Below are 25720 nucleotides of genomic sequence, written 5' to 3'. Positions count from 1 at the left end.
TTGAGGAATGACTTGAAATTACCCTGGTAAAGATGTGACAGTTCCATTTCATCCAGTCTGTGCAGGTGTCCACAACCCCCTTCAGTGGTTGCGTGTGAGTTTATGTGACTTGGGGTTTTTTATTTATTTATTTATTTTTTATTTTTTTTGAAGAAAGAAAATCTTGTTGCTGGGGACTTCAGAGGGTGTGCTGGGATTGTGTGGGGCGGACATCGGGGGCTTCAGTGTGTGGCCTCCTTGAAAAGACGTTCAAATTCAGGCTGAGCGTCCCTACTCCAAAATGCTCTGAAACCTGAAACATTCCGAGCTCTCCCTCATATGACACTCGCAGGAAATGCTCTTCGGAGCACTTTGGATTTCAGGCTGGGGATGCTCAACCAGAAAGCGAAATACTGCAAGAGCCTTCTTGCCCCAGGAGCTTGGATGAGGACATGTGGCCTGTGCCGGGCATCCGTGGCGTGCGAGGCAGCCTGGACTCGCTGGACTGGTTTTTGTAGGAGTCACAGAAGGGAAGGAGAGGGTCAAAGTGGCCACGCCTGGCTCCTGAGATAGGGCGGAGCAGAGGGAGGTGGGCGCGGAGGGCAGCAGCGGAGTCCCCAGCGTCCGGGGCTCCTGTCCCTGGTGGAGTTGAGAGCCTCCTCTAGTTGTGGCCTCTGCCCTGTCAGCAGCCACTGAGGCCTGGAGGGAGCTGGGGGCTGAGGGGGAGGAGGAAGGGACAGGCCTGCTTCTGGAGAGGGCTGGCGTCAACCTGTGCTAGCCTCGTGTGCTACTCCTGCGTCCGGGGTGCACGGCCGTGCCTCGTGCCTCGTGCCTCGTGCCTCGTGGCGCAGCGGTTCCCGGGGTGCGCAGCACTCTTGTCTTGCAGTAACGGCTTTGTCTCCAACCCTTGGAGGCAAGTTACCTTTTCCCCCTCCCCCTCCCCCACCCCCCCCAGTGAAAAGAGGTAGAGAATCTTACAGAAATGCATTTGCTGGAATGTCTCTTTTCCGATAAATCTGAAAGTATCTCCTAGTGAGTCTCGTGTGTAGAGTAAGGACAGTTCATGCATATCTTAAAGCAGGTACATCTAGCAACGCAGAGCATCCCGGTGCTAGGATGGAGTTTCCCACTAACTCTGGGAGTGGAATCTGTAGAGCCTCGGGTGCTTGCACCATGAGGTTAGCGAGGGTGCAGGTGCACCCACAGCCCTGCCTGTGCCGCGTCCCTTCTGCTATAGAGCGTCTGCCGGGGCCTGCGTGGGTCGCCTGAGCGTTGCTGTTCCCTTTTTCACATGAGCCTTTTTATCGAATACTAGGATAAACTTGACCTCACATACTTGGTGGGGAGAGAGAGAAGTATATCTGGGACCTCTTTAATTCTATGTTGGAAAATAGATTTGGGCAAAATATTTCTGCATATGCGTGCTTGGTGGGCGTGGGGTTCCCTGCCGCACCCTGGGGCACGTTCGCACGCACATTGTGATTTAATCTTGGGTCTATGGCAACAAAACTGTAGAAGTTGGCTATGACTGACTTTCTCAGATCTAGAAACAAACATACAATTGGAATCATCATCTATTGGACTTCTTTGTAAAACCTGATTTGAGCTATCATTTTTGCTTGGTATGTTAACAGTTTCAAACTCAAATGTCACAAGGAGGAATTGTTACCATTTTGTTTTCGTATCAACATATTGCTTCGCCAAGTCTCTTCTCACTAATAGTTATCCTTCCTCTGAATGCGGCGTAATTGTTATAGAATTAAGAAAAAGGTTGGTTGGGCACGCTGGCTTATGCCTGTAATGTAATCGCAGCACTTTGTGAGGCCAAGGAGTTCAAGAGCAGCCTGGACAACAGAGCAAGACACCCCATCTCTCTCACAACAGAAAAATTAGCTGAGTATGGTGGTGCGTGCCTGTGGTCCCTGCTACTCTGGAGTCCGAGGTGGGAAGAACACTTAAGGCTACGGTGAGCTGTGATTGCTCCACTGTACTCCAGTCTTGGTGACAGAGCCAAGACCCTGTCTCAGAAAGGAAAATGTAAAAAAAGACAAGAAAAAGAAAAATCCAGAAATGTCGTTTTCTTCTTTAATCATCCCAAAAGAGAAATCGGGTTTTTCTAAGGGTGTTAAAGGGTAACTGATAAGATTCTTTCCTTGCATTGTTTCTCCTTTTCAAATATTTCCAGTATTCTGTCCACATCGTCTCTCATCATCTCGTTACAAAGGTGTCTTCGAGGTTAGTGGTGTTTCTGTGTTGCACCTTGGAGAACAGCCGGCATGAAACCTCTTACCACCACCGTGCGCATTGTAGTCCCAATTAAAATCCTCTCCAGAGACGCCTGTGCTGCTTATGAAAGCAGAACTTTGGTTGTGCTAACATGTGCATTCAGCTCATGGTTTTAAGTTTATATCTGAGAGGATGCTGTAGAATTCATTAATCATATGGGATCAGTAATGATGGCAGGTAATTCTGGCTGATGTCTTTTAGAGGGTATTTTTCACTTCAAGTTACAACTTCCTTCGGGATAGTCATTTTGGGATTCATTGAAATGTGTGCTTTATTTCACAGCTCAGATTTTCGTTAGACATTTCATAGCATAGGATTTTGAAAGCAGATTTGGCAAAATCTTTCTAGCGAAATGTCTGACGTCAGAAGGAACAGCACTCAGAATTACTGGTAACTGTGGTCCATTTTCAGGCTGATGATAGAAGTCACTTGAACGGTCAGGGCTGCTGTGTGAGGTGGATGATGGGGTTTTTGAACCCTGACCCTCCTGACACGCCAGCTCTGGCCCTGGCCTTCTCTCCTCTCCACTGGGAGGAGAGAAGGTGCCAGCATCCACCTCACAGGCCATCGTGAGAACCCGGGACTAAGGGTTTGTGTTCCTCTTGCAGGTGGCGCCGCAGATGTGGGGGCCTGACGATATATACACACTGCAGGCTGCCAGTGTCGGGGTAATCCAGTTTTCGTCAAAAGGTGGGATTTGCTTTGCTACCCTGCGGACCAGGTGCAGTGCTGCTGTTGCAGCAGGTGTGTGGATCCTCTTGGGTGGTCCTCAGGTGGACAAGGAGTCACCGATTCCGATTCCCAGGGTTAGATGTGAGCGGGGACCATGGACCTCATGTGTTCAGAGGGGAGAAGTGAAAAAGCTTCCCTTGTAATTCCAGGACCGTCTATCCCAGGAATGCCAAGCCCCACTGGCTTTCACCCGACGCTGTCGTAGGTGACGCCGCATGGAAATGAGGACCCGTGTGCCGCATACCTGAGCCAGTACCCGTCTCCCTCCAGGGCCGTGGCCGAGCCCTCCTGATTTCGCTGGGTTGCCAGCCTGGGGATCTGTAAGCCCAGCGACGCCTGCGGTCTCGGCCCCCACTCCCCGTGGGGACAGGAGAGGTGGCTTCCGGGGGCTGGTGATGAATGCCTGAATGAAGCCGACTTGTGACTGCAGTTCTGTCTAAGGGCCTCCCCGGGTGTTAGATGTCAGTAAATGACACGTGTGTGTGTGGATCTCATGTGATGAGAGAAACAGTGGGGGAAACCAAAGCTTGTGGAGTCTGCAGGTGCTGGACTTGGGGATGTGTGCACCTGTGTACTTGGTGAGGGGCGTGAGGTCTGGAATGAGTGTGCACGTGTGTCACGTTTGTGCGTGTGTGGTGAGTGTATTTAGCAGGTGTGTGTGGAGTGAGCGTGTTCATGCGTGTGTCGTGTATGTTGGAGGGTGTGTGGAGTGTGTACACGCATCACATTTGGTGAGTGTATTTGAGGGTGTGTATGGAGTGCATAGAGGCGTTTGCGTGTATAGTATCGGGTGAAGGGGTGGCATGTGTGGAGTAAGCATGCACACGTGTGTGCTGTGTGTGGGGTTTCTACCTGCTCCTCCCCTGAGCCTGCTCCTGGGCCCTGCTGTCCTGGCAGCTTTACAGTTGGGTGTGTCTTTGATTCCGGAAGATTCTGGAACCCGATTCTGAAGCTGTGATCGCAAACTTGCAGCCCTGGGGGACGCTGGCCCGTGGAGCCGGCACGAGGATCTCTGTGCTGGCCTCTCCCTGGGCTGGGCTCCTCTGTCCACAGCAGAGCGTGTCCGATGATTGAGCTGTGCGGGTCTGTGGCTCCCCAGCCTCGAGTCAGCCCTCGGTTCTGGTCCCGCCTCTGTTTTTCTTGCTGAGGGGCTCCGGGAAGTGGTGCCTGGGATGACGTTTTCACCCTGGGGTTGCTTCGCCTGCTGCCCAGGTGCTGGCTGCCTGAGCCCTGCTGCCGTCCTGGGTGGTCGGGGCTGGCGCGGGGACATCCCTGAGCACCTGCGGGAAGGCAGGTTTAGGAAGTGCCAGAGGTGAGGGGCTTCCTCCCAGGCTTGATTTTCTGGAAAGTTCTGGGCCTCCTATTTTTCCCTAAGGGAAGTTAGAAACAGAGTTTCTCTTTAGGGGGAACGTCTTTGCAGCGTCTGTTGTTAGAATGTTCTCCAGGTGTGGAATACCCGGGGCCGTGTGTGTTTGGGAACCTCCGTGTCCTGAGCGAATTCAGTAGGGGATGGAGAGAGGCCTCCCTCCTGTCAGCTTGGCCTCTGTTTCCAGCTTGTGAGTTGTGAGGGTTGGCGGCTGCTGGCATCCCAGGGAGAGTCAAACACTGGGTGGCGTGGGATGGGAACGTTCGCTCTGACAAGGTCAGTGGGAAAGCGTCTAAGCAAACGTCGCTGTTCTCCGGGCTCCTCGGGGTCGAGCTTGTTTGGTGGTGGTCAGGGAAAGCTACCCTTGCTCCTGTTCCTCACCATCTGAATGGTGTCCAGGGCTTGTTCCGCCGGAGAGGTGATGCGCGTAGAATGGGGGTCAGGTCGCAGGCTCCGAGGTTGTTTGGAATCTGTCAACGGACTTCCTAAACACACAGGTGCTTGGTAAAGAGATGTTCCTGATTGGCTAAAACATCTCAACAGGACGTGATAGCTGGTGGTGGTTTCAAGACTACCACAATTTTCCTGTTCCTTTTTCAATGCCTGTTGGATAGGGGAGGATTGGCATACTTTTCTTTTCCTGTCTGCGTACTTGACACTTTGTTTATTTGTGTGCTTATGTGGGTGTGCAGTTGACAGGATTTCGAAGCGGTCTCAGCCCTGGGGAGGCTTCAGGGCAGCCTCCGTCAGCGCTGAAGGGAGGCAGGGATTTGGGGGCTACCTCCTCCACAGGACGGACACCAAGGGCCAGAGGTCAGCAATCTCAGTGAGGTCACACAGACGGGCACACCCAGCACCCTGGCCCCTGTGCCTCTCCTTCACGTTTGTCTCTGCTCCAAGCTGCTCTCCTGGGTCATCACGGGCGATCTCTAGGCGCGTGCTTGGTTCTTGCAGAAGTGGTGTCTGGCTGTGGTCAGTGTGGGCTCTCAGGACTTCCATGTTTTTGGCTCCCATCAATATTGGGCAGTGTGGTGTATGTTTGTTTTGGAGTGGTAGATCCGGGTGGATTTTGGCTTTGCCAACTCACTTAATACCTGTTTCTCCTGTTTCTGTATCGGGTGTTCTCTGGTTAGAAGGGGGATGACGGTGTGGTGGAACGGCTTCTGGCTGTTGAGCCCCTGCTGAGAGCTGTTTGGCGTGCACAGATCCGTTTCGGCACAATCTCATGAGCAGCCCTGGGCAGTGCAGAAAGCGAGGCCCAGGTGAGGCTGTCGGACACAGGAGGGCCCTGACCTGTGTGCTTTCAGCCTCTGAGCCGCCCCTCTCCTGACTGCTTACCAAGCTGTATCGATACTGAAATCTGAGCATTGAAAAGTCACCAGGGGAATGCCGTTTCCGGGGATCTTACTGTGAACCTTCTGTTAAAGGTTGGATGTCGAATAATGAATTGCCTTTGAATGCAGGTACCAAACGGGCTCCCTGGGATAACTCATATCCATAGAAACGTTTTAAAATAATGTTCCCAACTAGCTATCCTTTACATGCTTTCTACTCAGAGGTGCTCTGCTCTCCTGTGCGCTTTAGTGATATGCCGTGTTTGCTTTGCATGCACTTGGGTTTTCAGAAGAAAACCGTGTTTGCAGGTACACTTGGAGCACGACATTCTTCTTCCTATTAGTGTAGATGCTCCATGAGAGGAGATAATGCTCATGCATTTCTGTGTGTTTTGTGGGGAATAAAAGTAGCCGCCGGCTCTAGCAAACCTAGAAGATGCCCAAAAGGTGATACACGTGAAAATATGCGGCCACTGCCATAAACCGCCTTGTATTATGTGTGGCAAAGTGCTGTGTGTGCGCTGTCTATGGAGAAAATGAGTCTTCCCTATTTTCCCAAGAGGTAACACTTGAATAGACTTCAGAAGTTGTCTTATCTGCAAACGGTACCCTCCTTCCATTGTTTTGAGACGTTGTCATAGGAACTCACACATGTCATTGTTTTCTCAGTTAGAACCTCCAGGGTTTGTCATAGTCCCTGTGTGTCATCACAGCGTCTGGTTCCACTTGATTTAAAGCAGGAAGAGGCCAGCCACGTGGCCTCGCTGGTGCTTCCCAAGCACAGGGTCTCATGAGGGCGGGAGCACTTGGTTGGGAGACGTGCTGTTCTTCCTGATAGAAACCCTGTGGTGCCGTTCGCTAGTCTCCTGCGGCGTTTCTTCCACCCTACATGCACCCAGTTTCTGTTGGTTTTTAGTTTATTTATATTTTCCGAGACAGGGTCTTGCTCTGTCACCCAGGCTGGCATGCGGTGGCGTGATCCCTGGCTCAGGCGATCCTCCCCCCTCAGTCAGCCGAGCAGCTGGGACCTGGGGCGCGCACCAGCATGCCTGGCTAATTTTTCTTTTCTTTGTTGCAGGGATGGGGGGGTCCTGTTGTGTTGCCCAGGTGTGGCTCTGTTTTCTGGTGAGTGTACAGTGGGTTTTTATGGGAAACCTCTGTATTTGGGTCGGGGGTGTGGCATCCTGGTCAGGAAATGGCCCTCAGGCTTCCTTCCTGCCCAGCCAGGGTCACGAGTAGTGTCTCCACCTGGGCTGGTGTGTGTGTGCTGGCCAGTAGGGCTTAGTCCTGGACTGCAGACTGGTGCTGGTCCATGGTCTGTTAGGGACCGGGGTCATAGCCGGAGGTGAGTGGCGGGCGAAGTGAGCATGACCGCCTGAGCTCTGCCTCCTCTTGGATCAGCGGCAGCATTTAGATTCTCCTAGGCGCTGGGACCCTATTGTAAACGGCATGTGAAGGGATCTCGGAGGTGCTCCTTATGAGGATCCAATGCCTGACCTGAGGTGGAACAGTTGCATTTCAAAACCACCCCTCAGAAAAATTGTCTTCCGCGATACCCATCCCTGGTGCCGAGAAGGCTGGGGTCCTTAACCATCTGGAGGGATGTACCGTGTCAGACTCACTGTGGTCGACGGGCTGTAGGCCAGGTTTCGTGAGGTCACGTGTCGGCTTGTAGGACTTTCTCTGGCAGAGGTGCGAGTGACTTCTGTTCACTGTGAGAGGCTCATCTCAGGGGCTTCATGGCCTGGGGGATGGCAGCCTGTTTGAACTGATCGAGCAATCTCACGCTACCCTTATTTTCTGAAACACCCGTGAGTGACTTTTTCACACGTTCTTTGAAGCGGCGTCATGCCCGTGCTCCTTGGTAATGAGCGAATGCTTTTGTTGACCCCTCATCCCCTTTCCTTGGGGTGTGTTCCGGACTCGGTTCTCACGCGTTCTGCTTCTACGGGAATCTCTGAAGCTGCTGAGTGTAGAAAGCACTGAGGAGGCTGTGCTCCCACCCCCGTGAGCCTTCCAGGCATCGTCCTCTCCCCTCAGCGAGGCGACGTCCATGGCACACCGAGGAGGCTGTGCTCCTGTCCCCCGTAAGCCTTCCAGGCGTCCTCCTCTCCCCTCCAGGGGGACAGGAGGAACCTTTCAAACCCTTCTTAAACTTGTTTCCATGTCTTTGTTTTAACAGATTTCTTTGCATCTTCTCCCTTATCCAGAAGTGAGGGTGTGAACGCTGAGTTATTCCCAGGAGTCAAGAAACCACACACGGCCCAAAGTGACATTTGTTTCCCCGAAATGATTTGTGTGTGTTCACCTTAAAATGCAGCTCAGTAAAACAGGTGTGTGTTTTGAGGAATGACTTGAAATTACCCTGGTAAAGATGTGACAGTTCCATTTCATCCAGTCTGTGCAGGTGTCCACAACCCCCTTCAGTGGTTGCGTGTGAGTTTATGTGACTTGGGGTTTTTTATTTATTTATTTTTTTTTTATTTTTTTTGAAGAAAGAAAATCTTGTTGCTGGGGACTTCAGAGGGTGTGCTGGGATTGTGTGGGGCGGACATCGGGGGCTTCAGTGTGTGGCCTCCTTGAAAAGACGTTCAAATTCAGGCTGAGCGTCCCTACTCCAAAATGCTCTGAAACCTGAAACATTCCGAGCTCTCCCTCATATGACACTCGCAGGAAATGCTCTTCGGAGCACTTTGGATTTCAGGCTGGGGATGCTCAACCAGAAAGCGAAATACTGCAAGAGCCTTCTTGCCCCAGGAGCTTGGATGAGGACATGTGGCCTGTGCCGGGCATCCGTGGCGTGCGAGGCAGCCTGGACTCGCTGGACTGGTTTTTGTAGGAGTCACAGAAGGGAAGGAGAGGGTCAAAGTGGCCACGCCTGGCTCCTGAGATAGGGCGGAGCAGAGGGAGGTGGGCGCGGAGGGCAGCAGCGGAGTCCCCAGCGTCCGGGGCTCCTGTCCCTGGTGGAGTTGAGAGCCTCCTCTAGTTGTGGCCTCTGCCCTGTCAGCAGCCACTGAGGCCTGGAGGGAGCTGGGGGCTGAGGGGGAGGAGGAAGGGACAGGCCTGCTTCTGGAGAGGGCTGGCGTCAACCTGTGCTAGCCTCGTGTGCTACTCCTGCGTCCGGGGTGCACGGCCGTGCCTCGTGCCTCGTGCCTCGTGCCTCGTGCCTCGTGGCGCAGCGGTTCCCGGGGTGCGCAGCACTCTTGTCTTGCAGTAACGGCTTTGTCTCCAACCCTTGGAGGCAAGTTACCTTTTCCCCCTCCCCCTCCCCCACCCCCCCCAGTGAAAAGAGGTAGAGAATCTTACAGAAATGCATTTGCTGGAATGTCTCTTTTCCGATAAATCTGAAAGTATCTCCTAGTGAGTCTCGTGTGTAGAGTAAGGACAGTTCATGCATATCTTAAAGCAGGTACATCTAGCAACGCAGAGCATCCCGGTGCTAGGATGGAGTTTCCCACTAACTCTGGGAGTGGAATCTGTAGAGCCTCGGGTGCTTGCACCATGAGGTTAGCGAGGGTGCAGGTGCACCCACAGCCCTGCCTGTGCCGCGTCCCTTCTGCTATAGAGCGTCTGCCGGGGCCTGCGTGGGTCGCCTGAGCGTTGCTGTTCCCTTTTTCACATGAGCCTTTTTATCGAATACTAGGATAAACTTGACCTCACATACTTGGTGGGGAGAGAGAGAAGTATATCTGGGACCTCTTTAATTCTATGTTGGAAAATAGATTTGGGCAAAATATTTCTGCATATGCGTGCTTGGTGGGCGTGGGGTTCCCTGCCGCACCCTGGGGCACGTTCGCACGCACATTGTGATTTAATCTTGGGTCTATGGCAACAAAACTGTAGAAGTTGGCTATGACTGACTTTCTCAGATCTAGAAACAAACATACAATTGGAATCATCATCTATTGGACTTCTTTGTAAAACCTGATTTGAGCTATCATTTTTGCTTGGTATGTTAACAGTTTCAAACTCAAATGTCACAAGGAGGAATTGTTACCATTTTGTTTTCGTATCAACATATTGCTTCGCCAAGTCTCTTCTCACTAATAGTTATCCTTCCTCTGAATGCGGCGTAATTGTTATAGAATTAAGAAAAAGGTTGGTTGGGCACGCTGGCTTATGCCTGTAATGTAATCGCAGCACTTTGTGAGGCCAAGGAGTTCAAGAGCAGCCTGGACAACAGAGCAAGACACCCCATCTCTCTCACAACAGAAAAATTAGCTGAGTATGGTGGTGCGTGCCTGTGGTCCCTGCTACTCTGGAGTCCGAGGTGGGAAGAACACTTAAGGCTACGGTGAGCTGTGATTGCTCCACTGTACTCCAGTCTTGGTGACAGAGCCAAGACCCTGTCTCAGAAAGGAAAATGTAAAAAAAGACAAGAAAAAGAAAAATCCAGAAATGTCATTTTCTTCTTTAATCATCCCAAAAGAGAAATCGGGTTTTTCTAAGGGTGTTAAAGGGTAACTGATAAGATTCTTTCCTTGCATTGTTTCTCCTTTTCAAATATTTCCAGTATTCTGTCCACATCGTCTCTCATCATCTCGTTACAAAGGTGTCTTCGAGGTTAGTGGTGTTTCTGTGTTGCACCTTGGAGAACAGCCGGCATGAAACCTCTTACCACCACCGTGCGCATTGTAGTCCCAATTAAAATCCTCTCCAGAGACGCCTGTGCTGCTTATGAAAGCAGAACTTTGGTTGTGCTAACATGTGCATTCAGCTCATGGTTTTAAGTTTATATCTGAGAGGATGCTGTAGAATTCATTAATCATATGGGATCAGTAATGATGGCAGGTAATTCTGGCTGATGTCTTTTAGAGGGTATTTTTCACTTCAAGTTACAACTTCCTTCGGGATAGTCATTTTGGGATTCATTGAAATGTGTGCTTTATTTCACAGCTCAGATTTTCGTTAGACATTTCATAGCATAGGATTTTGAAAGCAGATTTGGCAAAATCTTTCTAGCGAAATGTCTGACGTCAGAAGGAACAGCACTCAGAATTACTGGTAACTGTGGTCCATTTTCAGGCTGATGATAGAAGTCACTTGAACGGTCAGGGCTGCTGTGTGAGGTGGATGATGGGGTTTTTGAACCCTGACCCTCCTGACACGCCAGCTCTGGCCCTGGCCTTCTCTCCTCTCCACTGGGAGGAGAGAAGGTGCCAGCATCCACCTCACAGGCCATCGTGAGAACCCGGGACTAAGGGTTTGTGTTCCTCTTGCAGGTGGCGCCGCAGATGTGGGGGCCTGACGATATATACACACTGCAGGCTGCCAGTGTCGGGGTAATCCAGTTTTCGTCAAAAGGTGGGATTTGCTTTGCTACCCTGCGGACCAGGTGCAGTGCTGCTGTTGCAGCAGGTGTGTGGATCCTCTTGGGTGGTCCTCAGGTGGACAAGGAGTCACCGATTCCGATTCCCAGGGTTAGATGTGAGCGGGGACCATGGACCTCATGTGTTCAGAGGGGAGAAGTGAAAAAGCTTCCCTTGTAATTCCAGGACCGTCTATCCCAGGAATGCCAAGCCCCACTGGCTTTCACCCGACGCTGTCGTAGGTGACGCCGCATGGAAATGAGGACCCGTGTGCCGCATACCTGAGCCAGTACCCGTCTCCCTCCAGGGCCGTGGCCGAGCCCTCCTGATTTCGCTGGGTTGCCAGCCTGGGGATCTGTAAGCCCAGCGACGCCTGCGGTCTCGGCCCCCACTCCCCGTGGGGACAGGAGAGGTGGCTTCCGGGGGCTGGTGATGAATGCCTGAATGAAGCCGACTTGTGACTGCAGTTCTGTCTAAGGGCCTCCCCGGGTGTTAGATGTCAGTAAATGACACGTGTGTGTGTGGATCTCATGTGATGAGAGAAACAGTGGGGGAAACCAAAGCTTGTGGAGTCTGCAGGTGCTGGACTTGGGGATGTGTGCACCTGTGTACTTGGTGAGGGGCGTGAGGTCTGGAATGAGTGTGCACGTGTGTCACGTTTGTGCGTGTGTGGTGAGTGTATTTAGCAGGTGTGTGTGGAGTGAGCGTGTTCATGCGTGTGTCGTGTATGTTGGAGGGTGTGTGGAGTGTGTACACGCATCACATTTGGTGAGTGTATTTGAGGGTGTGTATGGAGTGCATAGAGGCGTTTGCGTGTATAGTATCGGGTGAAGGGGTGGCATGTGTGGAGTAAGCATGCACACGTGTGTGCTGTGTGTGGGGTTTCTACCTGCTCCTCCCCTGAGCCTGCTCCTGGGCCCTGCTGTCCTGGCAGCTTTACAGTTGGGTGTGTCTTTGATTCCGGAAGATTCTGGAACCCGATTCTGAAGCTGTGATCGCAAACTTGCAGCCCTGGGGGACGCTGGCCCGTGGAGCCGGCACGAGGATCTCTGTGCTGGCCTCTCCCTGGGCTGGGCTCCTCTGTCCACAGCAGAGCGTGTCCGATGATTGAGCTGTGCGGGTCTGTGGCTCCCCAGCCTCGAGTCAGCCCTCGGTTCTGGTCCCGCCTCTGTTTTTCTTGCTGAGGGGCTCCGGGAAGTGGTGCCTGGGATGACGTTTTCACCCTGGGGTTGCTTCGCCTGCTGCCCAGGTGCTGGCTGCCTGAGCCCTGCTGCCGTCCTGGGTGGTCGGGGCTGGCGCGGGGACATCCCTGAGCACCTGCGGGAAGGCAGGTTTAGGAAGTGCCAGAGGTGAGGGGCTTCCTCCCAGGCTTGATTTTCTGGAAAGTTCTGGGCCTCCTATTTTTCCCTAAGGGAAGTTAGAAACAGAGTTTCTCTTTAGGGGGAACGTCTTTGCAGCGTCTGTTGTTAGAATGTTCTCCAGGTGTGGAATACCCGGGGCCGTGTGTGTTTGGGAACCTCCGTGTCCTGAGCGAATTCAGTAGGGGATGGAGAGAGGCCTCCCTCCTGTCAGCTTGGCCTCTGTTTCCAGCTTGTGAGTTGTGAGGGTTGGCGGCTGCTGGCATCCCAGGGAGAGTCAAACACTGGGTGGCGTGGGATGGGAACGTTCGCTCTGACAAGGTCAGTGGGAAAGCGTCTAAGCAAACGTCGCTGTTCTCCGGGCTCCTCGGGGTCGAGCTTGTTTGGTGGTGGTCAGGGAAAGCTACCCTTGCTCCTGTTCCTCACCATCTGAATGGTGTCCAGGGCTTGTTCCGCCGGAGAGGTGATGCGCGTAGAATGGGGGTCAGGTCGCAGGCTCCGAGGTTGTTTGGAATCTGTCAACGGACTTCCTAAACACACAGGTGCTTGGTAAAGAGATGTTCCTGATTGGCTAAAACATCTCAACAGGACGTGATAGCTGGTGGTGGTTTCAAGACTACCACAATTTTCCTGTTCCTTTTTCAATGCCTGTTGGATAGGGGAGGATTGGCATACTTTTCTTTTCCTGTCTGCGTACTTGACACTTTGTTTATTTGTGTGCTTATGTGGGTGTGCAGTTGACAGGATTTCGAAGCGGTCTCAGCCCTGGGGAGGCTTCAGGGCAGCCTCCGTCAGCGCTGAAGGGAGGCAGGGATTTGGGGGCTACCTCCTCCACAGGACGGACACCAAGGGCCAGAGGTCAGCAATCTCAGTGAGGTCACACAGACGGGCACACCCAGCACCCTGGCCCCTGTGCCTCTCCTTCACGTTTGTCTCTGCTCCAAGCTGCTCTCCTGGGTCATCACGGGCGATCTCTAGGCGCGTGCTTGGTTCTTGCAGAAGTGGTGTCTGGCTGTGGTCAGTGTGGGCTCTCAGGACTTCCATGTTTTTGGCTCCCATCAATATTGGGCAGTGTGGTGTATGTTTGTTTTGGAGTGGTAGATCCGGGTGGATTTTGGCTTTGCCAACTCATTTAATACCTGTTTCTCCTGTTTCTGTATCGGGTGTTCTCTGGTTAGAAGGGGGATGACGGTGTGGTGGAACGGCTTCTGGCTGTTGAGCCCCTGCTGAGAGCTGTTTGGCGTGCACAGATCCGTTTCGGCACAATCTCATGAGCAGCCCTGGGCAGTGCAGAAAGCGAGGCCCAGGTGAGGCTGTCGGACACAGGAGGGCCCTGACCTGTGTGCTTTCAGCCTCTGAGCCGCCCCTCTCCTGACTGCTTACCAAGCTGTATCGATACTGAAATCTGAGCATTGAAAAGTCACCAGGGGAATGCCGTTTCCGGGGATCTTACTGTGAACCTTCTGTTAAAGGTTGGATGTCGAATAATGAATTGCCTTTGAATGCAGGTACCAAACGGGCTCCCTGGGATAACTCATATCCATAGAAACGTTTTAAAATAATGTTCCCAACTAGCTATCCTTTACATGCTTTCTACTCAGAGGTGCTCTGCTCTCCTGTGCGCTTTAGTGATATGCCGTGTTTGCTTTGCATGCACTTGGGTTTTCAGAAGAAAACCGTGTTTGCAGGTACACTTGGAGCACGACATTCTTCTTCCTATTAGTGTAGATGCTCCATGAGAGGAGATAATGCTCATGCATTTCTGTGTGTTTTGTGGGGAATAAAAGTAGCCGCCGGCTCTAGCAAACCTAGAAGATGCCCAAAAGGTGATACACGTGAAAATATGCGGCCACTGCCATAAACCGCCTTGTATTATGTGTGGCAAAGTGCTGTGTGTGCGCTGTCTATGGAGAAAATGAGTCTTCCCTATTTTCCCAAGAGGTAACACTTGAATAGACTTCAGAAGTTGTCTTATCTGCAAACGGTACCCTCCTTCCATTGTTTTGAGACGTTGTCATAGGAACTCACACATGTCATTGTTTTCTCAGTTAGAACCTCCAGGGATTGTCATAGTCCCTGTGTGTCATCACAGCGTCTGGTTCCACTTGATTTAAAGCAGGAAGAGGCCAGCCACGTGGCCTCGCTGGTGCTTCCCAAGCACAGGGTCTCATGAGGGCGGGAGCACTTGGTTGGGAGACGTGCTGTTCTTCCTGATAGAAACCCTGTGGTGCCGTTCGCTAGTCTCCTGCGGCGTTTCTTCCACCCTACATGCACCCAGTTTCTGTTGGTTTTTAGTTTATTTATATTTTCCGAGACAGGGTCTTGCTCTGTCACCCAGGCTGGCATGCGGTGGCGTGATCCCTGGCTCAGGCGATCCTCCCCCCTCAGTCACCCGAGCAGCTGGGACCTGGGGCGCGCACCAGCATGCCTGGCTAATTTTTCTTTTCTTTGTTGCAGGGATGGGGGGGTCCTGTTGTGTTGCCCAGGTGTGGCTCTGTTTTCTGGTGAGTGTACAGTGGGTTTTTATGGGAAACCTCTGTATTTGGGTCGGGGGTGTGGCATCCTGGTCAGGAAATGGCCCTCAGGCTTCCTTCCTGCCCAGCCAGGGTCACGAGTAGTGTCTCCACCTGGGCTGGTGTGTGTGTGCTGGCCAGTAGGGCTTAGTCCTGGACTGCAGACTGGTGCTGGTCCATGGTCTGTTAGGGACCGGGGTCATAGCCGGAGGTGAGTGGCGGGCGAAGTGAGCATGACCGCCTGAGCTCTGCCTCCTCTTGGATCAGCGGCAGCATTTAGATTCTCCTAGGCGCTGGGACCCTATTGTAAACGGCATGTGAAGGGATCTCGGAGGTGCTCCTTATGAGGATCCAATGCCTGACCTGAGGTGGAACAGTTGCATTTCAAAACCACCCCTCAGAAAAATTGTCTTCCGCGATACCCATCCCTGGTGCCGAGAAGGCTGGGGTCCTTAACCATCTGGAGGGATGTACCGTGTCAGACTCACTGTGGTCGACGGGCTGTAGGCCAGGTTTCGTGAGGTCACGTGTCGGCTTGTAGGACTTTCTCTGGCAGAGGTGCGAGTGACTTCTGTTCACTGTGAGAGGCTCATCTCAGGGGCTTCATGGCCTGGGGGATGGCAGCCTGTTTGAACTGATCGAGCAATCTCACGCTACCCTTATTTTCTGAAACACCCGTGAGTGACTTTTTCACACGTTCTTTGAAGCGGCGTCATGCCCGTGCTCCTTGGTAATGAGCGAATGCTTTTGTTGACCCCTCATCCCCTTTCCTTGGGGTGTGTTCCGGACTCGGTTCTCACGCGTTCTGCTTCTACGGGAATCTCTGAAGCTGCTGAGTGTAGAAAGCACTGAGGAGGCTGTGCTCCCACCCCCGTGAGCCTTCCAGGCATCGTCCTCTCCCCTCAGCGAGGCGACGTCCATGGCACACCGAGGAGGCTGTGCTCCTGTCCCCCGTAAGCCTTCCAGGCGTCCTCCTCTCCCCTCCAGGGGGACAGGAGGAACCTTTCAAACCCTTCTTAAACTTGTTTCCATGTCTTTGTTTTAACAGATTTCTTTGCATCTTCTCCCTTATCCAGAAGTGAGGGTGTGAACGCTGAGTTATTCCCAGGAGTCAAGAAACCACACACGGCCCAAAGTGACATTTGTTTCCCCGAAATGATTTGTGTGTGTTCACCTTAAAATGCAGCTCAGTAAAACAGGTGTGTGTTTTGAGGAATGACTTGAAATTACCCTGGTAAAGATGTGACAGTTCCATTTCATCCAGTCTGTGCAGGTGTCCACAACCCCCTTCAGTGGTTGCGTGTGAGTTTATGTGACTTGGGGTTTTTTATTTATTTATTTTTTTTTTATTTTTTTTGAAGAAAGAAAATCTTGTTGCTGGGGACTTCAGAGGGTGTGCTGGGATTGTGTGGGGCGGACATCGGGGGCTTCAGTGTGTGGCCTCCTTGAAAAGACGTTCAAATTCAGGCTGAGCGTCCCTACTCCAAAATGCTCTGAAACCTGAAACATTCCGAGCTCTCCCTCATATGACACTCGCAGGAAATGCTCTTCGGAGCACTTTGGATTTCAGGCTGGGGATGCTCAACCAGAAAGCGAAATACTGCAAGAGCCTTCTTGCCCCAGGAGCTTGGATGAGGACATGTGGCCTGTGCCGGGCATCCGTGGCGTGCGAGGCAGCCTGGACTCGCTGGACTGGTTTTTGTAGGAGTCACAGAAGGGAAGGAGAGGGTCAAAGTGGCCACGCCTGGCTCCTGAGATAGGGCGGAGCAGAGGGAGGTGGGCGCGGAGGGCAGCAGCGGAGTCCCCAGCGTCCGGGGCTCCTGTCCCTGGTGGAGTTGAGAGCCTCCTCTAGTTGTGGCCTCTGCCCTGTCAGCAGCCACTGAGGCCTGGAGGGAGCTGGGGGCTGAGGGGGAGGAGGAAGGGACAGGCCTGCTTCTGGAGAGGGCTGGCGTCAACCTGTGCTAGCCTCGTGTGCTACTCCTGCGTCCGGGGTGCACGGCCGTGCCTCGTGCCTCGTGCCTCGTGCCTCGTGGCGCAGCGGTTCCCGGGGTGCGCAGCACTCTTGTCTTGCAGTAACGGCTTTGTCTCCAACCCTTGGAGGCAAGTTACCTTTTCCCCCTCCCCCTCCCCCACCCCCCCCAGTGAAAAGAGGTAGAGAATCTTACAGAAATGCATTTGCTGGAATGTCTCTTTTCCGATAAATCTGAAAGTATCTCCTAGTGAGTCTCGTGTGTAGAGTAAGGACAGTTCATGCATATCTTAAAGCAGGTACATCTAGCAACGCAGAGCATCCCGGTGCTAGGATGGAGTTTCCCACTAACTCTGGGAGTGGAATCTGTAGAGCCTCGGGTGCTTGCACCATGAGGTTAGCGAGGGTGCAGGTGCACCCACAGCCCTGCCTGTGCCGCGTCCCTTCTGCTATAGAGCGTCTGCCGGGGCCTGCGTGGGTCGCCTGAGCGTTGCTGTTCCCTTTTTCACATGAGCCTTTTTATCGAATACTAGGATAAACTTGACCTCACATACTTGGTGGGGAGAGAGAGAAGTATATCTGGGACCTCTTTAATTCTATGTTGGAAAATAGATTTGGGCAAAATATTTCTGCATATGCGTGCTTGGTGGGCGTGGGGTTCCCTGCCGCACCCTGGGGCACGTTCGCACGCACATTGTGATTTAATCTTGGGTCTATGGCAACAAAACTGTAGAAGTTGGCTATGACTGACTTTCTCAGATCTAGAAACAAACATACAATTGGAATCATCATCTATTGGACTTCTTTGTAAAACCTGATTTGAGCTATCATTTTTGCTTGGTATGTTAACAGTTTCAAACTCAAATGTCACAAGGAGGAATTGTTACCATTTTGTTTTCGTATCAACATATTGCTTCGCCAAGTCTCTTCTCACTAATAGTTATCCTTCCTCTGAATGCGGCGTAATTGTTATAGAATTAAGAAAAAGGTTGGTTGGGCACGCTGGCTTATGCCTGTAATGTAATCGCAGCACTTTGTGAGGCCAAGGAGTTCAAGAGCAGCCTGGACAACAGAGCAAGACACCCCATCTCTCTCACAACAGAAAAATTAGCTGAGTATGGTGGTGCGTGCCTGTGGTCCCTGCTACTCTGGAGTCCGAGGTGGGAAGAACACTTAAGGCTACGGTGAGCTGTGATTGCTCCACTGTACTCCAGTCTTGGTGACAGAGCCAAGACCCTGTCTCAGAAAGGAAAATGTAAAAAAAGACAAGAAAAAGAAAAATCCAGAAATGTCGTTTTCTTCTTTAATCATCCCAAAAGAGAAATCGGGTTTTTCTAAGGGTGTTAAAGGGTAACTGATAAGATTCTTTCCTTGCATTGTTTCTCCTTTTCAAATATTTCCAGTATTCTGTCCACATCGTCTCTCATCATCTCGTTACAAAGGTGTCTTCGAGGTTAGTGGTGTTTCTGTGTTGCACCTTGGAGAACAGCCGGCATGAAACCTCTTACCACCACCGTGCGCATTGTAGTCCCAATTAAAATCCTCTCCAGAGACGCCTGTGCTGCTTATGAAAGCAGAACTTTGGTTGTGCTAACATGTGCATTCAGCTCATGGTTTTAAGTTTATATCTGAGAGGATGCTGTAGAATTCATTAATCATATGGGATCAGTAATGATGGCAGGTAATTCTGGCTGATGTCTTTTAGAGGGTATTTTTCACTTCAAGTTACAACTTCCTTCGGGATAGTCATTTTGGGATTCATTGAAATGTGTGCTTTATTTCACAGCTCAGATTTTCGTTAGACATTTCATAGCATAGGATTTTGAAAGCAGATTTGGCAAAATCTTTCTAGCGAAATGTCTGACGTCAGAAGGAACAGCACTCAGAATTACTGGTAACTGTGGTCCATTTTCAGGCTGATGATAGAAGTCACTTGAACGGTCAGGGCTGCTGTGTGAGGTGGATGATGGGGTTTTTGAACCCTGACCCTCCTGACACGCCAGCTCTGGCCCTGGCCTTCTCTCCTCTCCACTGGGAGGAGAGAAGGTGCCAGCATCCACCTCACAGGCCATCGTGAGAACCCGGGACTAAGGGTTTGTGTTCCTCTTGCAGGTGGCGCCGCAGATGTGGGGGCCTGACGATATATACACACTGCAGGCTGCCAGTGTCGGGGTAATCCAGTTTTCGTCAAAAGGTGGGATTTGCTTTGCTACCCTGCGGACCAGGTGCAGTGCTGCTGTTGCAGCAGGTGTGTGGATCCTCTTGGGTGGTCCTCAGGTGGACAAGGAGTCACCGATTCCGATTCCCAGGGTTAGATGTGAGCGGGGACCATGGACCTCATGTGTTCAGAGGGGAGAAGTGAAAAAGCTTCCCTTGTAATTCCAGGACCGTCTATCCCAGGAATGCCAAGCCCCACTGGCTTTCACCCGACGCTGTCGTAGGTGACGCCGCATGGAAATGAGGACCCGTGTGCCGCATACCTGAGCCAGTACCCGTCTCCCTCCAGGGCCGTGGCCGAGCCCTCCTGATTTCGCTGGGTTGCCAGCCTGGGGATCTGTAAGCCCAGCGACGCCTGCGGTCTCGGCCCCCACTCCCCGTGGGGACAGGAGAGGTGGCTTCCGGGGGCTGGTGATGAATGCCTGAATGAAGCCGACTTGTGACTGCAGTTCTGTCTAAGGGCCTCCCCGGGTGTTAGATGTCAGTAAATGACACGTGTGTGTGTGGATCTCATGTGATGAGAGAAACAGTGGGGGAAACCAAAGCTTGTGGAGTCTGCAGGTGCTGGACTTGGGGATGTGTGCACCTGTGTACTTGGTGAGGGGCGTGAGGTCTGGAATGAGTGTGCACGTGTGTCACGTTTGTGCGTGTGTGGTGAGTGTATTTAGCAGGTGTGTGTGGAGTGAGCGTGTTCATGCGTGTGTCGTGTATGTTGGAGGGTGTGTGGAGTGTGTACACGCATCACATTTGGTGAGTGTATTTGAGGGTGTGTATGGAGTGCATAGAGGCGTTTGCGTGTATAGTATCGGGTGAAGGGGTGGCATGTGTGGAGTAAGCATGCACACGTGTGTGCTGTGTGTGGGGTTTCTACCTGCTCCTCCCCTGAGCCTGCTCCTGGGCCCTGCTGTCCTGGCAGCTTTACAGTTGGGTGTGTCTTTGATTCCGGAAGATTCTGGAACCCGATTCTGAAGCTGTGATCGCAAACTTGCAGCCCTGGGGGACGCTGGCCCGTGGAGCCGGCACGAGGATCTCTGTGCTGGCCTCTCCCTGGGCTGGGCTCCTCTGTCCACAGCAGAGCGTGTCCGATGATTGAGCTGTGCGGGTCTGTGGCTCCCCAGCCTCGAGTCAGCCCTCGGTTCTGGTCCCGCCTCTGTTTTTCTTGCTGAGGGGCTCCGGGAAGTGGTGCCTGGGATGACGTTTTCACCCTGGGGTTGCTTCGCCTGCTGCCCAGGTGCTGGCTGCCTGAGCCCTGCTGCCGTCCTGGGTGGTCGGGGCTGGCGCGGGGACATCCCTGAGCACCTGCGGGAAGGCAGGTTTAGGAAGTGCCAGAGGTGAGGGGCTTCCTCCCAGGCTTGATTTTCTGGAAAGTTCTGGGCCTCCTATTTTTCCCTAAGGGAAGTTAGAAACAGAGTTTCTCTTTAGGGGGAACGTCTTTGCAGCGTCTGTTGTTAGAATGTTCTCCAGGTGTGGAATACCCGGGGCCGTGTGTGTTTGGGAACCTCCGTGTCCTGAGCGAATTCAGTAGGGGATGGAGAGAGGCCTCCCTCCTGTCAGCTTGGCCTCTGTTTCCAGCTTGTGAGTTGTGAGGGTTGGCGGCTGCTGGCATCCCAGGGAGAGTCAAACACTGGGTGGCGTGGGATGGGAACGTTCGCTCTGACAAGGTCAGTGGGAAAGCGTCTAAGCAAACGTCGCTGTTCTCCGGGCTCCTCGGGGTCGAGCTTGTTTGGTGGTGGTCAGGGAAAGCTACCCTTGTTCCTGTTCCTCACCATCTGAATGGTGTCCAGGGCTTGTTCCGCCGGAGAGGTGATGCGCGTAGAATGGGGGTCAGGTCGCAGGCTCCGAGGTTGTTTGGAATCTGTCAACGGACTTCCTAAACACACAGGTGCTTGGTAAAGAGATGTTCCTGATTGGCTAAAACATCTCAACAGGACGTGATAGCTGGTGGTGGTTTCAAGACTACCACAATTTTCCTGTTCCTTTTTCAATGCCTGTTGGATAGGGGAGGATTGGCATACTTTTCTTTTCCTGTCTGCGTACTTGACACTTTGTTTATTTGTGTGCTTATGTGGGTGTGCAGTTGACAGGATTTCGAAGCGGTCTCAGCCCTGGGGAGGCTTCAGGGCAGCCTCCGTCAGCGCTGAAGGGAGGCAGGGATTTGGGGGCTACCTCCTCCACAGGACGGACACCAAGGGCCAGAGGTCAGCAATCTCAGTGAGGTCACACAGACGGGCACACCCAGCACCCTGGCCCCTGTGCCTCTCCTTCACGTTTGTCTCTGCTCCAAGCTGCTCTCCTGGGTCATCACGGGCGATCTCTAGGCGCGTGCTTGGTTCTTGCAGAAGTGGTGTCTGGCTGTGGTCAGTGTGGGCTCTCAGGACTTCCATGTTTTTGGCTCCCATCAATATTGGGCAGTGTGGTGTATGTTTGTTTTGGAGTGGTAGATCCGGGTGGATTTTGGCTTTGCCAACTCATTTAATACCTGTTTCTCCTGTTTCTGTATCGGGTGTTCTCTGGTTAGAAGGGGGATGACGGTGTGGTGGAACGGCTTCTGGCTGTTGAGCCCCTGCTGAGAGCTGTTTGGCGTGCACAGATCCGTTTCGGCACAATCTCATGAGCAGCCCTGGGCAGTGCAGAAAGCGAGGCCCAGGTGAGGCTGTCGGACACAGGAGGGCCCTGACCTGTGTGCTTTCAGCCTCTGAGCCGCCCCTCTCCTGACTGCTTACCAAGCTGTATCGATACTGAAATCTGAGCATTGAAAAGTCACCAGGGGAATGCCGTTTCCGGGGATCTTACTGTGAACCTTCTGTTAAAGGTTGGATGTCGAATAATGAATTGCCTTTGAATGCAGGTACCAAACGGGCTCCCTGGGATAACTCATATCCATAGAAACGTTTTAAAATAATGTTCCCAACTAGCTATCCTTTACATGCTTTCTACTCAGAGGTGCTCTGCTCTCCTGTGCGCTTTAGTGATATGCCGTGTTTGCTTTGCATGCACTTGGGTTTTCAGAAGAAAACCGTGTTTGCAGGTACACTTGGAGCACGACATTCTTCTTCCTATTAGTGTAGATGCTCCATGAGAGGAGATAATGCTCATGCATTTCTGTGTGTTTTGTGGGGAATAAAAGTAGCCGCCGGCTCTAGCAAACCTAGAAGATGCCCAAAAGGTGATACACGTGAAAATATGCGGCCACTGCCATAAACCGCCTTGTATTATGTGTGGCAAAGTGCTGTGTGTGCGCTGTCTATGGAGAAAATGAGTCTTCCCTATTTTCCCAAGAGGTAACACTTGAATAGACTTCAGAAGTTGTCTTATCTGCAAACGGTACCCTCCTTCCATTGTTTTGAGACGTTGTCATAGGAACTCACACATGTCATTGTTTTCTCAGTTAGAACCTCCAGGGTTTGTCATAGTCCCTGTGTGTCATCACAGCGTCTGGTTCCACTTGATTTAAAGCAGGAAGAGGCCAGCCACGTGGCCTCGCTGGTGCTTCCCAAGCACAGGGTCTCATGAGGGCGGGAGCACTTGGTTGGGAGACGTGCTGTTCTTCCTGATAGAAACCCTGTGGTGCCGTTCGCTAGTCTCCTGCGGCGTTTCTTCCACCCTACATGCACCCAGTTTCTGTTGGTTTTTAGTTTATATTTTCCGAGACAGGGTCTTGCTCTGTCACCCAGGCTGGCATGCGGTGGCGTGATCCCTGGCTCAGGCGATCCTCCCCCCTCAGTCACCCGAGCAGCTGGGACCTGGGGCGCGCACCAGCATGCCTGGCTAATTTTTCTTTTCTTTGTTGCAGGGATGGGGGGGTCCTGTTGTGTTGCCCAGGTGTGGCTCTGTTTTCTGGTGAGTGTACAGTGGGTTTTTATGGGAAACCTCTGTATTTGGGTCGGGGGTGTGGCATCCTGGTCAGGAAATGGCCCTCAGGCTTCCTTCCTGCCCAGCCAGGGTCACGAGTAGTGTCTCCACCTGGGCTGGTGTGTGTGTGCTGGCCAGTAGGGCTTAGTCCTGGACTGCAGACTGGTGCTGGTCCATGGTCTGTTAGGGACCGGGGTCATAGCCGGAGGTGAGTGGCGGGCGAAGTGAGCATGACCGCCTGAGCTCTGCCTCCTCTTGGATCAGCGGCAGCATTTAGATTCTCCTAGGCGCTGGGACCCTATTGTAAACGGCATGTGAAGGGATCTCGGAGGTGCTCCTTATGAGGATCCAATGCCTGACCTGAGGTGGAACAGTTGCATTTCAAAACCACCCCTCAGAAAAATTGTCTTCCGCGATACCCATCCCTGGTGCCGAGAAGGCTGGGGTCCTTAACCATCTGGAGGGATGTACCGTGTCAGACTCACTGTGGTCGACGGGCTGTAGGCCAGGTTTCGTGAGGTCACGTGTCGGCTTGTAGGACTTTCTCTGGCAGAGGTGCGAGTGACTTCTGTTCACTGTGAGAGGCTCATCTCAGGGGCTTCATGGCCTGGGGGATGGCAGCCTGTTTGAACTGATCGAGCAATCTCACGCTACCCTTATTTTCTGAAACACCCGTGAGTGACTTTTTCACACGTTCTTTGAAGCGGCGTCATGCCCGTGCTCCTTGGTAATGAGCGAATGCTTTTGTTGACCCCTCATCCCCTTTCCTTGGGGTGTGTTCCGGACTCGGTTCTCACGCGTTCTGCTTCTACGGGAATCTCTGAAGCTGCTGAGTGTAGAAAGCACTGAGGAGGCTGTGCTCCCACCCCCGTGAGCCTTCCAGGCATCGTCCTCTCCCCTCAGCGAGGCGACGTCCATGGCACACCGAGGAGGCTGTGCTCCTGTCCCCCGTAAGCCTTCCAGGCGTCCTCCTCTCCCCTCCAGGGGGACAGGAGGAACCTTTCAAACCCTTCTTAAACTTGTTTCCATGTCTTTGTTTTAACAGATTTCTTTGCATCTTCTCCCTTATCCAGAAGTGAGGGTGTGAACGCTGAGTTATTCCCAGGAGTCAAGAAACCACACACGGCCCAAAGTGACATTTGTTTCCCCGAAATGATTTGTGTGTGTTCACCTTAAAATGCAGCTCAGTAAAACAGGTGTGTGTTTTGAGGAATGACTTGAAATTACCCTGGTAAAGATGTGACAGTTCCATTTCATCCAGTCTGTGCAGGTGTCCACAACCCCCTTCAGTGGTTGCGTGTGAGTTTATGTGACTTGGGGTTTTTTATTTATTTATTTATTTTTTATTTTTTTTGAAGAAAGAAAATCTTGTTGCTGGGGACTTCAGAGGGTGTGCTGGGATTGTGTGGGGCGGACATCGGGGGCTTCAGTGTGTGGCCTCCTTGAAAAGACGTTCAAATTCAGGCTGAGCGTCCCTACTCCAAAATGCTCTGAAACCTGAAACATTCCGAGCTCTCCCTCATATGACACTCGCAGGAAATGCTCTTCGGAGCACTTTGGATTTCAGGCTGGGGATGCTCAACCAGAAAGCGAAATACTGCAAGAGCCTTCTTGCCCCAGGAGCTTGGATGAGGACATGTGGCCTGTGCCGGGCATCCGTGGCGTGCGAGGCAGCCTGGACTCGCTGGACTGGTTTTTGTAGGAGTCACAGAAGGGAAGGAGAGGGTCAAAGTGGCCACGCCTGGCTCCTGAGATAGGGCGGAGCAGAGGGAGGTGGGCGCGGAGGGCAGCAGCGGAGTCCCCAGCGTCCGGGGCTCCTGTCCCTGGTGGAGTTGAGAGCCTCCTCTAGTTGTGGCCTCTGCCCTGTCAGCAGCCACTGAGGCCTGGAGGGAGCTGGGGGCTGAGGGGGAGGAGGAAGGGACAGGCCTGCTTCTGGAGAGGGCTGGCGTCAACCTGTGCTAGCCTCGTGTGCTACTCCTGCGTCCGGGGTGCACGGCCGTGCCTCGTGCCTCGTGCCTCGTGCCTCGTGGCGCAGCGGTTCCCGGGGTGCGCAGCACTCTTGTCTTGCAGTAACGGCTTTGTCTCCAACCCTTGGAGGCAAGTTACCTTTTCCCCCTCCCCCTCCCCCACCCCCCCCAGTGAAAAGAGGTAGAGAATCTTACAGAAATGCATTTGCTGGAATGTCTCTTTTCCGATAAATCTGAAAGTATCTCCTAGTGAGTCTCGTGTGTAGAGTAAGGACAGTTCATGCATATCTTAAAGCAGGTACATCTAGCAACGCAGAGCATCCCGGTGCTAGGATGGAGTTTCCCACTAACTCTGGGAGTGGAATCTGTAGAGCCTCGGGTGCTTGCACCATGAGGTTAGCGAGGGTGCAGGTGCACCCACAGCCCTGCCTGTGCCGCGTCCCTTCTGCTATAGAGCGTCTGCCGGGGCCTGCGTGGGTCGCCTGAGCGTTGCTGTTCCCTTTTTCACATGAGCCTTTTTATCGAATACTAGGATAAACTTGACCTCACATACTTGGTGGGGAGAGAGAGAAGTATATCTGGGACCTCTTTAATTCTATGTTGGAAAATAGATTTGGGCAAAATATTTCTGCATATGCGTGCTTGGTGGGCGTGGGGTTCCCTGCCGCACCCTGGGGCACGTTCGCACGCACATTGTGATTTAATCTTGGGTCTATGGCAACAAAACTGTAGAAGTTGGCTATGACTGACTTTCTCAGATCTAGAAACAAACATACAATTGGAATCATCATCTATTGGACTTCTTTGTAAAACCTGATTTGAGCTATCATTTTTGCTT

This window comes from Chlorocebus sabaeus, unplaced genomic scaffold, assembly GCF_047675955.1.
Source record: "Chlorocebus sabaeus isolate Y175 unplaced genomic scaffold, mChlSab1.0.hap1 unalloc_scaffold_236, whole genome shotgun sequence".
Lineage (NCBI taxonomy): Eukaryota > Metazoa > Chordata > Mammalia > Primates > Cercopithecidae > Chlorocebus > Chlorocebus sabaeus.
Note: the sequence above shows the minus strand (reverse complement) of the source record.